General features: G+C 38.4%; 1 protein-coding gene and 1 pseudogene across 4 annotated transcripts in view; one reads left to right on the plus strand and one right to left on the minus strand.

Moving 5' to 3' along the window:
• Positions 1-3,392, plus strand: part of LOC104875217 — a 172,129-nt pseudogene extending 168,737 nt beyond the window's left edge.
• Smyd3 (SET and MYND domain containing 3) overlaps positions 1-9,982 on the minus strand; it is a 690,610-nt gene that overhangs the window by 372,711 nt on the left and 307,917 nt on the right. The gene's annotated exons all lie outside the window — the stretch shown is intronic.

Here is a 9,982-nt window from a genome sequence, read left to right on the forward strand (position 1 = left end):
GAACTATCATTTAAAAGTATTAAATATTGACAGGCACAGCAGTGCACGCCTGTAATACCAGTTGCTCAGGACACTGAGACAGAAGAATCACAAGTTTGAGGCCAACCCGGGCAAGACCTTGTATCATTGTAAAAATAAAATAGGAAAAGGGTAGGAGTGAAGCTCAGTATGAAGGCTCTGAGTTCAATTCCCAGTACCATAAAAAACTACTAAATACTATATATATTGATGTTAAGCTAGAAAATAGAGTAGCTGAGAAAGAAACGTGCGTTCACTCCATAAAGGAGCTCAACAGCACAAACATAATCAAGAGAGTACACAGGGAAAAGTATTATGAAAAATAAACATTTGCATGGTAGAAAACTGAAAATAAATATGTTGAATGGGCAAGGAATAATAAGGGAATTGTTAAAAGGCAGGATCGGAAAGGCTGTGAAGAGCTTTCCAAGTAAAGCTGAGTCCAAAAAATGTCTTTTGACTAGACCAGTGTCCTCACCTATTTGAAGCAGGCAGCAGAACCACTGAGCTAAATCCCCAGCCCCTCCTGTCCTATTTGAAACATGGAAGAAAAGAGATAAGAAAAACATGCAGACCCATGTGCAAAGAACAGGTGATTAAGTATAAGTACAAAGAAAAGTTGCTACTTCTAAGGATGTAGATGAAAATGAGGCAATTCTAAACACCTCTCCAATGACATCAATCTCACTCATACAGATTTTCTACACACTCAGCCTAACAACTCTCCCAGACCATCTTTATTCATACCAGCCTTCAGGAGGGGGGACGTTCTTGCTTTTTGCTTTCGATGGATGCTGCCTCTACTTAGCGATGTTTATAAAAATGGCAGCAATTTCCTATTTGAATGTTAATTATTGTTATGACACACAAGATAATTTAACTTGCTTCAGTAATTTATTCTTCCTTGTAATTAGATGTAGTAATTGGAAAATCTTCCAGAGTGTAACAACAGTTCTGAAGGTGAAATGGCACGGGGAGGTAACTTTCCCATAGATCTCAACTATAATCTGGAACTGGGTGTTCACTTGGCAGTCACTTGAATAAACCATTTCCAGGATCACAGATAGTCCTTCTGGAATCAAGTAGGTGGCTCCCATAATCATCAAGAGTTGGATGATTCAAGAGAAAGGCAAAACCAAAGCAAATGTTTAGAGTTACCCTTAAAAGATTAAGACTGAACTTAGCTATCCAGGTATGGCACCACACAGTTCAGAGGCTCTGCAGGAGTGCGTTTCAAAATACCAGTGGGGGGTGATGGAACCCACTTGAGTGGCTTCGTGGAAGTATTTTCATGCTGACCACATCATACAAGCTCAGCAAATATTTACTGAAATGAGCAAATGAATGATTGCGTGGATCAATGGACAGGTACACACACGACTTCAAAATAACAGCCACTAAGTGGTCAAAATATTAAACATACCAGGTATTTAGCTAAGCATCTATATCTCTCTTCTTCTCTCTCATCTTTTCCACTGTATCTGAAATTGTATTACATACCTTCACCTGAAATTCTCTCTAAGAAATAATCTATCTTGAATATATTCACATGTAAAGAGAAGTTTCTTTGTACTTAGCCTTCCGGATTCAATAATAATGTCCACTTTCAGATCAGGCCCTTAGACAGATGGCCACAGTGCAGCGAGCTGAAACTAAGCATAAATGAGCTAAAAAGATGCCTTAAAAATGAACAGAAAGTGGCAGAAAGGAGGCCAAGCAGAAAGAGCTCAGTGAAAAACAACAAAGCCAGGCTATTGCCGCTGCCACTAATCACACCAGTGACAATGGTGTGAGTACCAAGGAAGACAGCCTGGACCCAAACCAATACTACAAGGCCCAAAGTCAAGCAATCCACAAGCTGAAGGTCAGTAGGGAGGATCCGCACAATTTCCACATAGACATCTTACTCAGTTCATCCAAGAATACAATCACCTGAAGCCTGGGGACTGACCACATGACCATCATCAGTTTAAAGACGGCAGGTAGAATCCATGCCAAAGAGCTTCTGGGGGGAAGCTCAGCTTCTATGATATTCAAGAAAAGGGAGTCAAATTGCAAGTCATGGCCAATTCTGGGAATTATAAGTCAGAGGAAGAATTTATTCATATTAATAACAAACTGTGCCCGGTAGACATAATCAGAGTTCAGGGGAATCCTGGGAAAACAAAGAAGGGTGAGCTTAGCATCATCCCCTACAAGATCATACTGTTGTCTCCCTGCCTGCATATGTTACCCTATCTGCACTTCTACCTCAAAGAAAAGGAAACATGGTATCAACAGAGATACTTGATCCTGATCCTCAAAGACTTTGTCAGGCAGAAATTTATCATCCGCTCTAAGATCATCAAATATATAAGAAGTTTCTTGGATGAGCCGGGATTCCTCGAGATTGATACTCCCATGGTGAACACCATCCCAGGGAGAGCTGTGGCCAAGCCTTTCATCACATATCACAACGAGCTGAATATGAATTTATACATGAGAATTGCTCCAGAATGCTACCATAAGATGCTGGTGGTTGGTGGTATTGATCAGGTTTATGAAATTGGAGCCAATTTGACTCACAATCCTGATTTTGACACCTGTGAGTTCTACATGCCTATGCAGACTATCAGGATCTTATGGAAATCAGAGAAGTTGGTTTTAAGAAAGATGAAGAAGATTACAGGTAGTTGCAAGGTCACCTACCACCCAGATGGTCCAGAGGGCCAAGCCTATGAGATTGACTTCTCCCCACTCTTCCGGAGAATCAGCATGGTGGAAGAGCTAGAGAAAGCCCTGTGGGTGAAGCTGCCTGAAACCAACCTCTTTGAAACTGAAGAAACTCGAAAAATTCTTGATGATATCTGTGTAGCAAAAGCTGTTGAATGCCCTCTATCTCGAATCACTGCCAGGCTCCTTGCTAAGCTTGTCAGGGAGTTCCTGGAAGTGAGGTGCATCAATCCTACCCTACGTTCATCTGTGATCATTCACAGATTATGAGCCCATTAGCTAAATGGCACCACTCCAGAGAGGCTCTGACTGAGCACTTTGAGCTCTTTGTCATGAAGAAGGAGGTATGCAATGCCTGCACTGAGCTGAATGATCCCATGAGGCAGCAGCAGCTGTTTGAAGAACAGGCCAAGGCCAAGGCTGCCAGTGATTACGAGGCCATGTTCATAGACGAAAACTTCTGCACTGCACTGGAGTATGGGCTGCCTCCCACGGCTGGCTGGGGCATGGACATTGACTGCATTACCATGTTTCTCACAGACACCAGTAACATCAAGGAAGCACTCCTGTTTCCTGCCATGAAGCCAGAAGACAAGAAAGACACTGTAGCAAGCACTGATACATGGAAAGCACAGTGGCTGTCACTTTTGTCTAGAAAGTAATTCCAACTCGTATACCTTAGGCATCTACATTTCTGCAAAAAGGTCAAGTCATGAAGGAATTCTTATGTGCAGCCATCTATTTGACCAACACAGATCAGTTCAGCCACCAGGAGAAGAATTAAGAATTTATTTTGACTGCGGTGAAAAACTAAAAGTGTAAATAAGATCCAAATGTTATAATTGACAATATGAAATAGGAAGAAAGGGGCTAAAGGTGTAGGGAAAGTGGGAAGGGTAGGGAAAAGAAAAAATATGAGAAAATGATAAAAAAGAAACAAAGTATTTGTAAATAGGGAAAGGTGGAGGGGGTAAAGGCAGGGCAGAGGAATGGGGAAAAAATGAGAACCAAGACCTGTCATGTAAAGGTACAAGATCCCAATAATGAATGTAACTGCACTGTATATCTAAAAAGTACCAAAAAACTCAATGAAAAAAAATTTATTTTTACTCTTTGCTACCAAATAAACCATTTGTCTCTTTAAAAACAACAATGTCCAATCTTTCTCTATTTGCACCCTATATTGCTGCCTTCCTATATTATTTTCAAGCAATTACCACATGTCACATCATTTCATCTAACAATATTTAAAAATTTATAAGGCTGTTGTTTAAACTTGAATGTTCAAATTCTTTAAACAGATTATATATTACATCAATTATCTATATCTTCTTTTTTGTTGCAGTGCTGGGAACTGACCCCAAGGCCATGCGCAGGTTAAGCAGGAGCTCCACCACTGAGAAACAGCCCCAGCCCTTTTTACCTTGAGACAGGTCTCACAAAGTTGCCTAAGTTGGCCTCGAGCTTGTGATTCTCCTACCGCAGCTTCTCAAGTAGCTAAGATTACAGGTGTGTGCAACTATACCTCAATGTATTAAAATTTTTTAGTTTATTTGTATAAATTGGTATGAGGAAAGTATGAAACAATCGAATCAGTTGACACAGCTCTTAAATCCTTGTAGTTTACAGATCTTCCCCTTCATCTCTTTTTCTTTTTCCTATGTCACATTTTTGTTGTTAATAAAGTCAAGTCATCATTTTCTGGAGTTTTTCCCAGTCTAGATTTATTTTTAAGTTGCATCACCATGAATTCCTCAGAAAGCTAAAAATAAAAATTCCATTTTACTCAGCCTTTCTCCTGGGTATCTTCCTAAAAGAGCAAAACACAACATATTTCAGTGATGCATGCACACTCATGTTTATAGCAGCCCAACTCATAGTAGCTCTATTCTCAAAGTGGCCTATGTGCCCATCAACAATTGACTGGATAAAGAAAAGGTGGTGTGTATGCACAATGGAGTACTATTCAGCTATTAAGAAAGTCATCTGCAAAAAAAAACTGGGTGGACTTTTGAGAACATAATCCTAAGCAAAATACACTAAACTAAATATTGAATATTTTCTCTCATGTGATAAACCAAAAAATAAATAACTTAAAGTGTAAAACAAAAGAGCAATAACAAAAAACAGAGAGGTAGACTTTGTAGGAAGGCAGGGAAGGGAAGAACAATGACTAAGATGCAATATGGATAAGTACCAATTCTCCAAGGTGATTATAATTATTATTTTTTGCATATACAGGTATGTGTGTGTGTGTGTATTGTATTCCCATGAAGTAGTCTAAGTCACATGGCTCCCCTGTCCTCTGAAATTCTGTCAGTTGACAGCGGAAGAGGACAGATCAGTTTACAGTTCCAAATGTCAGCAAAAACACATAGGCTGTGTACTTCATCAGGAGATAAAAAAGAAAAAATATGAGAAAATGATAAAATGGAAACAAAGTATTTGTAAATAGGGAAAGGTGGAGGGGGTAAAGGCAGGGCAGAGGAATGGGGAAAAAATGAGAACCAAGACCTGTCATGTAAAGGTACAAGATCCCAATAATGAATGTAACTGCACTGTATATCTAAAAAGTACCAAAAAACTCAATGAAAAAAAATTTATTTTTACTCTTTGCTACCAAATAAACCATTTGTCTCTTTAAAAACAACAATGTCCAATCTTTCTCTATTTGCACCCTATATTGCTGCCTTCCTATATTATTTTCAAGCAATTACCACATGTCACATCATTTCATCTAACAATATTTAAAAATTTATAAGGCTGTTGTTTAAACTTGAATGTTCAAATTCTTTAAACAGATTATATATTACATCAATTATCTATATCTTCTTTTTTGTTGCAGTGCTGGGAACTGACCCCAAGGCCATGCGCAGGTTAAGCAGGAGCTCCACCACTGAGAAACAGCCCCAGCCCTTTTTACCTTGAGACAGGTCTCACAAAGTTGCCTAAGTTGGCCTCGAGCTTGTGATTCTCCTACCGCAGCTTCTCAAGTAGCTAAGATTACAGGTGTGTGCAACTATACCTCAATGTATTAAAATTTTTTAGTTTATTTGTATAAATTGGTATGAGGAAAGTATGAAACAATCGAATCAGTTGACACAGCTCTTAAATCCTTGTAGTTTACAGATCTTCCCCTTCATCTCTTTTTCTTTTTCCTATGTCACATTTTTGTTGTTAATAAAGTCAAGTCATCATTTTCTGGAGTTTTTCCCAGTCTAGATTTATTTTTAAGTTGCATCACCATGAATTCCTCAGAAAGCTAAAAATAAAAATTCCATTTTACTCAGCCTTTCTCCTGGGTATCTTCCTAAAAGAGCAAAACACAACATATTTCAGTGATGCATGCACACTCATGTTTATAGCAGCCCAACTCATAGTAGCTCTATTCTCAAAGTGGCCTATGTGCCCATCAACAATTGACTGGATAAAGAAAAGGTGGTGTGTATGCACAATGGAGTACTATTCAGCTATTAAGAAAGTCATCTGCAAAAAAAAACTGGGTGGACTTTTGAGAACATAATCCTAAGCAAAATACACTAAACTAAATATTGAATATTTTCTCTCATGTGATAAACCAAAAAATAAATAACTTAAAGTGTAAAACAAAAGAGCAATAACAAAAAACAGAGAGGTAGACTTTGTAGGAAGGCAGGGAAGGGAAGAACAATGACTAAGATGCAATATGGATAAGTACCAATTCTCCAAGGTGATTATAATTATTATTTTTTGCATATACAGGTATGTGTGTGTGTGTGTATTGTATTCCCATGAAGTAGTCTAAGTCACATGGCTCCCCTGTCCTCTGAAATTCTGTCAGTTGACAGCGGAAGAGGACAGATCAGTTTACAGTTCCAAATGTCAGCAAAAACACATAGGCTGTGTACTTCATCAGGAGATAATGTTTAATCTCCAGTTGTTTATGATTTCCACAACCACTGATGTTCACTTCTTGGATCTATTACCTTAGCAGAGTTGCCAAATCTTTTTATTTTAATTTTGATTTTTTGAATCCTTATTTGTTAGCCAGATTAGATCCATAAAGACAGTCTCATCACATACTGGGTGATCTCATTAACAATTTGTAAAGGAAAGCAAGATAAATATTTGATTCATTCTTTTTGTTTGAGAGTTTTCAAAAGAATGAGTTCACTCTTTAATATGGTTCAAAAATTTAGCTGGCAAAGATTTTATTTTCAACTTTGAAAATTCCTTGAAGGGAACATTTCCTGTATCCATCTCAGAAATCCATGTATACTTTATCTAAATTATCTATGTTTCAGGGTTCCGCAAGTGCAGATGTAATCAATTTTAGAATTACTTCATCTCTTATTTGGACCTGTTCAGCAAGCACATCTTTTTATTCAATTTGAACACCCCAGCCAAGGAAGTTTCAATAAATAAAATACTTCAAGTCTTTAGGAAGATTAAAACTACTTCCAAAGTCATAACGATTTAATTTTGGGGGTTGATGCATATACCTGCTGCCTGCCTTTAGAACCTAGGACAGCGAAAGGGACACACAGGAAAGAACTGTGGCTCATTTCCAGCAAGCGTTTCTTCCCTCTACAAACATCATACGCCCCCACTCTCCGAAACTCATAAAACAAAGAAGCAGATGTAAGCAACCATAAGGAGTTGTGTGGGCTTTAAAATCAATGGAATATCACACAAGAAACATATTCTACAATGGTATATGCATCAAATGGGTTCTATTTGCTTCCTAGAGATAAAGTGATTGCTTAAGCTATGAAAATTACTATCATCCATCTCTCCACACATACTCTTATCCTTGGGAAGTGGTAAGACCACACGCCTATGTGACATGCATACAAATGCTCACGTGAACAGGATACAGAGAGTTCCTAGAAGTTCCACTGCACTGACAAAAAAGGCTTTGCAAAGCAGCGCCTTAAGAGAACAAGGCAGCTCAATGTATCACCTAGAGTACACTAAAAATTTAATACAAATTATTTCAGTGAAGAAGGAAGTTTTTCCTGCTCTCTCCCTTTATCTTGCCTTCAAATAAATGCCCTAGCCTCCACTTCAGTGGAAAGGAAAGGGGTCCTTGAAATTATATTCGGCTGCAATGCCATAAATCTGTCCACTTACAAACTTAATTCAAAGCATGTCAAACTATCAACTGACATCTTTTCCAGTTCCTGAAGCTAAGAATGCTTCCTAACTATGATACCTTTCACATCCTATTTGCCATATTGAGGACTCAAGAAATTCAAAGAAAATATTATGAATCATATTGTTTCAAAAATCACCCTTTGGTCAACCAAAGATTGCCTCCACATACAAACAATGGAAATTTCAGCATATCTGTTCCCAAAGGTATGCCAAGTTTGAGAACTGGTACAGCTTTTTTTAAAGAGCTTTAAAATTAATTTTATTGGTACATTTAAGGAATACAGTATAATAATGTCCATCATTGGAAATTTGCACCGTTACATAATCCATCTTGGTTCTTATTTTTCCCCCATTCCCCTGCCCTTCCTTCAACCCCTCCATCCCTCCCTATCAATTGGAGAACCCAAATTTTGAAACAGATATGTAGTCCAGAGGTCTCATTCAGGGGAACCATTCGCTAAGATGAGCACAAATAGATACAGGACATCTAAATTATGTTCTTACTCCTGAGACCTCTGTGTCAAGCTCTGGTGAGATAAATAACCATCCAGATGCGTACAACATAAAGCCACACAGAAAGCACTGTAAAACTGAATTCTATCACTTAGATTACTCATTTCTTGAATACACTTCTTCACCAAATTGTACCTTTATTTCTCTATAGAGACAGTTATCTTTGCTTATTCATAAGAACATTGTAAATAACAAAAGGGAGGCTTTGAAATCTTCAAAGAAAGAGCACAATTTTAATTTGATTATGAAGGTAATAGAAAGAAATACTAGAATAAACTTATCTTAAATCCTACTCAATTATTCCAACTTCAGGGCAGAGGAATCAATCTCAACTTCAAAGACTAAGAAGCTTCTGCTACTGGGGGCCACAAACATTGTCTTTCTTATCAATCCCTAACTAAAACAAAACTCTCCTTACCATCTCCCTTCTTCCTTCTTTCTTGCCAATAGCCTTCAACCCACTTAACCATCCCATCCCTTCACTCCTCTATCATTTTTTCCTCCTCTATTTTATCCACTCCACCCTCCAGTTACAACCTTATTCCCACTGTCACCCATCGGACTGATGGAGAGGGACATAAGAATTCTTCCAAACAACCTCTGGCAGAGGAGAAATGGAAAACTGAGCCTAGAAGTGATGAACTAACAGGCTGGGTGTCAGGTAGCCAGGTATTCACAAAGCTGGGTTCTCACCCTGACATCTGACTCCCACTACAGTGCTCTTTCCACAGCCTTCTACACTTAGAGTTCCCACCAGTCTTACTTAAGAGATGAATTTAAGAAAGTACAGATGCACTTCATTGTTGTCTCATTATATAAAGGGGTTTTATTCCCAGTTAGAAAAATGAGACTAAACTGATACCAGCCATCAGATTAGAATCCTGTATCTGAAAGATACCTCAAAAGTTCAACTTTTTTAACCTTTAATCATTCTTATTCAGGGAGTACAAATCAAGCAGCCAATTCCACAATGACCCTTCACAAAACATGCAGTTGAACATTCCATGCCTCTGGAGGAATTAAAAGCTTCATATCTTCCAAGTGTAAGAAACAGTCCTTGAATCTCAACCACAACATTGAAACAAACCACAATACTAGGCTTTCCTGCTCTGGTTGAGAAGTCATAAAGCAAGCCCTTAAGTACAAATAGCCATAAGTAAAATAGAGAATCCAGGATACTCCCTAACAGCACCATGCTAATTTCTCTACACCCTCACCTTTAGTAGGCTGGATGATTAATTGCAGGCCCTTTTAATTTAACTCTTTTTGGGCTCCTTCAAATTGTCTGTTGATCTTTGAAACTCAGAACCCAAGGACAAGTGGGTGAAGGACTCAATATAAGAGAAAAGCCATTTAGAAATGGGAAGAAAGGAGCTAAAGGTGTAGGGAAGGTGGGATGGGTAGGGGAAGAGTAAAAAGGGAAAAGAAAAAAATGCGAGAGAATGAAAAGATGAAAATAAAGTGTTTGTAGATGGGGAGGGGAGGAGGGGGTGAAGGGAGGGCAGAGGTAAGGGGAAAAAATGAGAATCAAGACTTATCATGTAGAGGTACAAGATCCCAACAATGAATGTAACTGTACTGTATCCCTAAAATGTACCAATAA

Source organism: Fukomys damarensis, unplaced genomic scaffold, assembly GCF_012274545.1.
Source record: "Fukomys damarensis isolate Sample0158 unplaced genomic scaffold, DMR_v1.0_HiC HiC_scaffold_11, whole genome shotgun sequence".
NCBI lineage: Eukaryota > Metazoa > Chordata > Mammalia > Rodentia > Bathyergidae > Fukomys > Fukomys damarensis.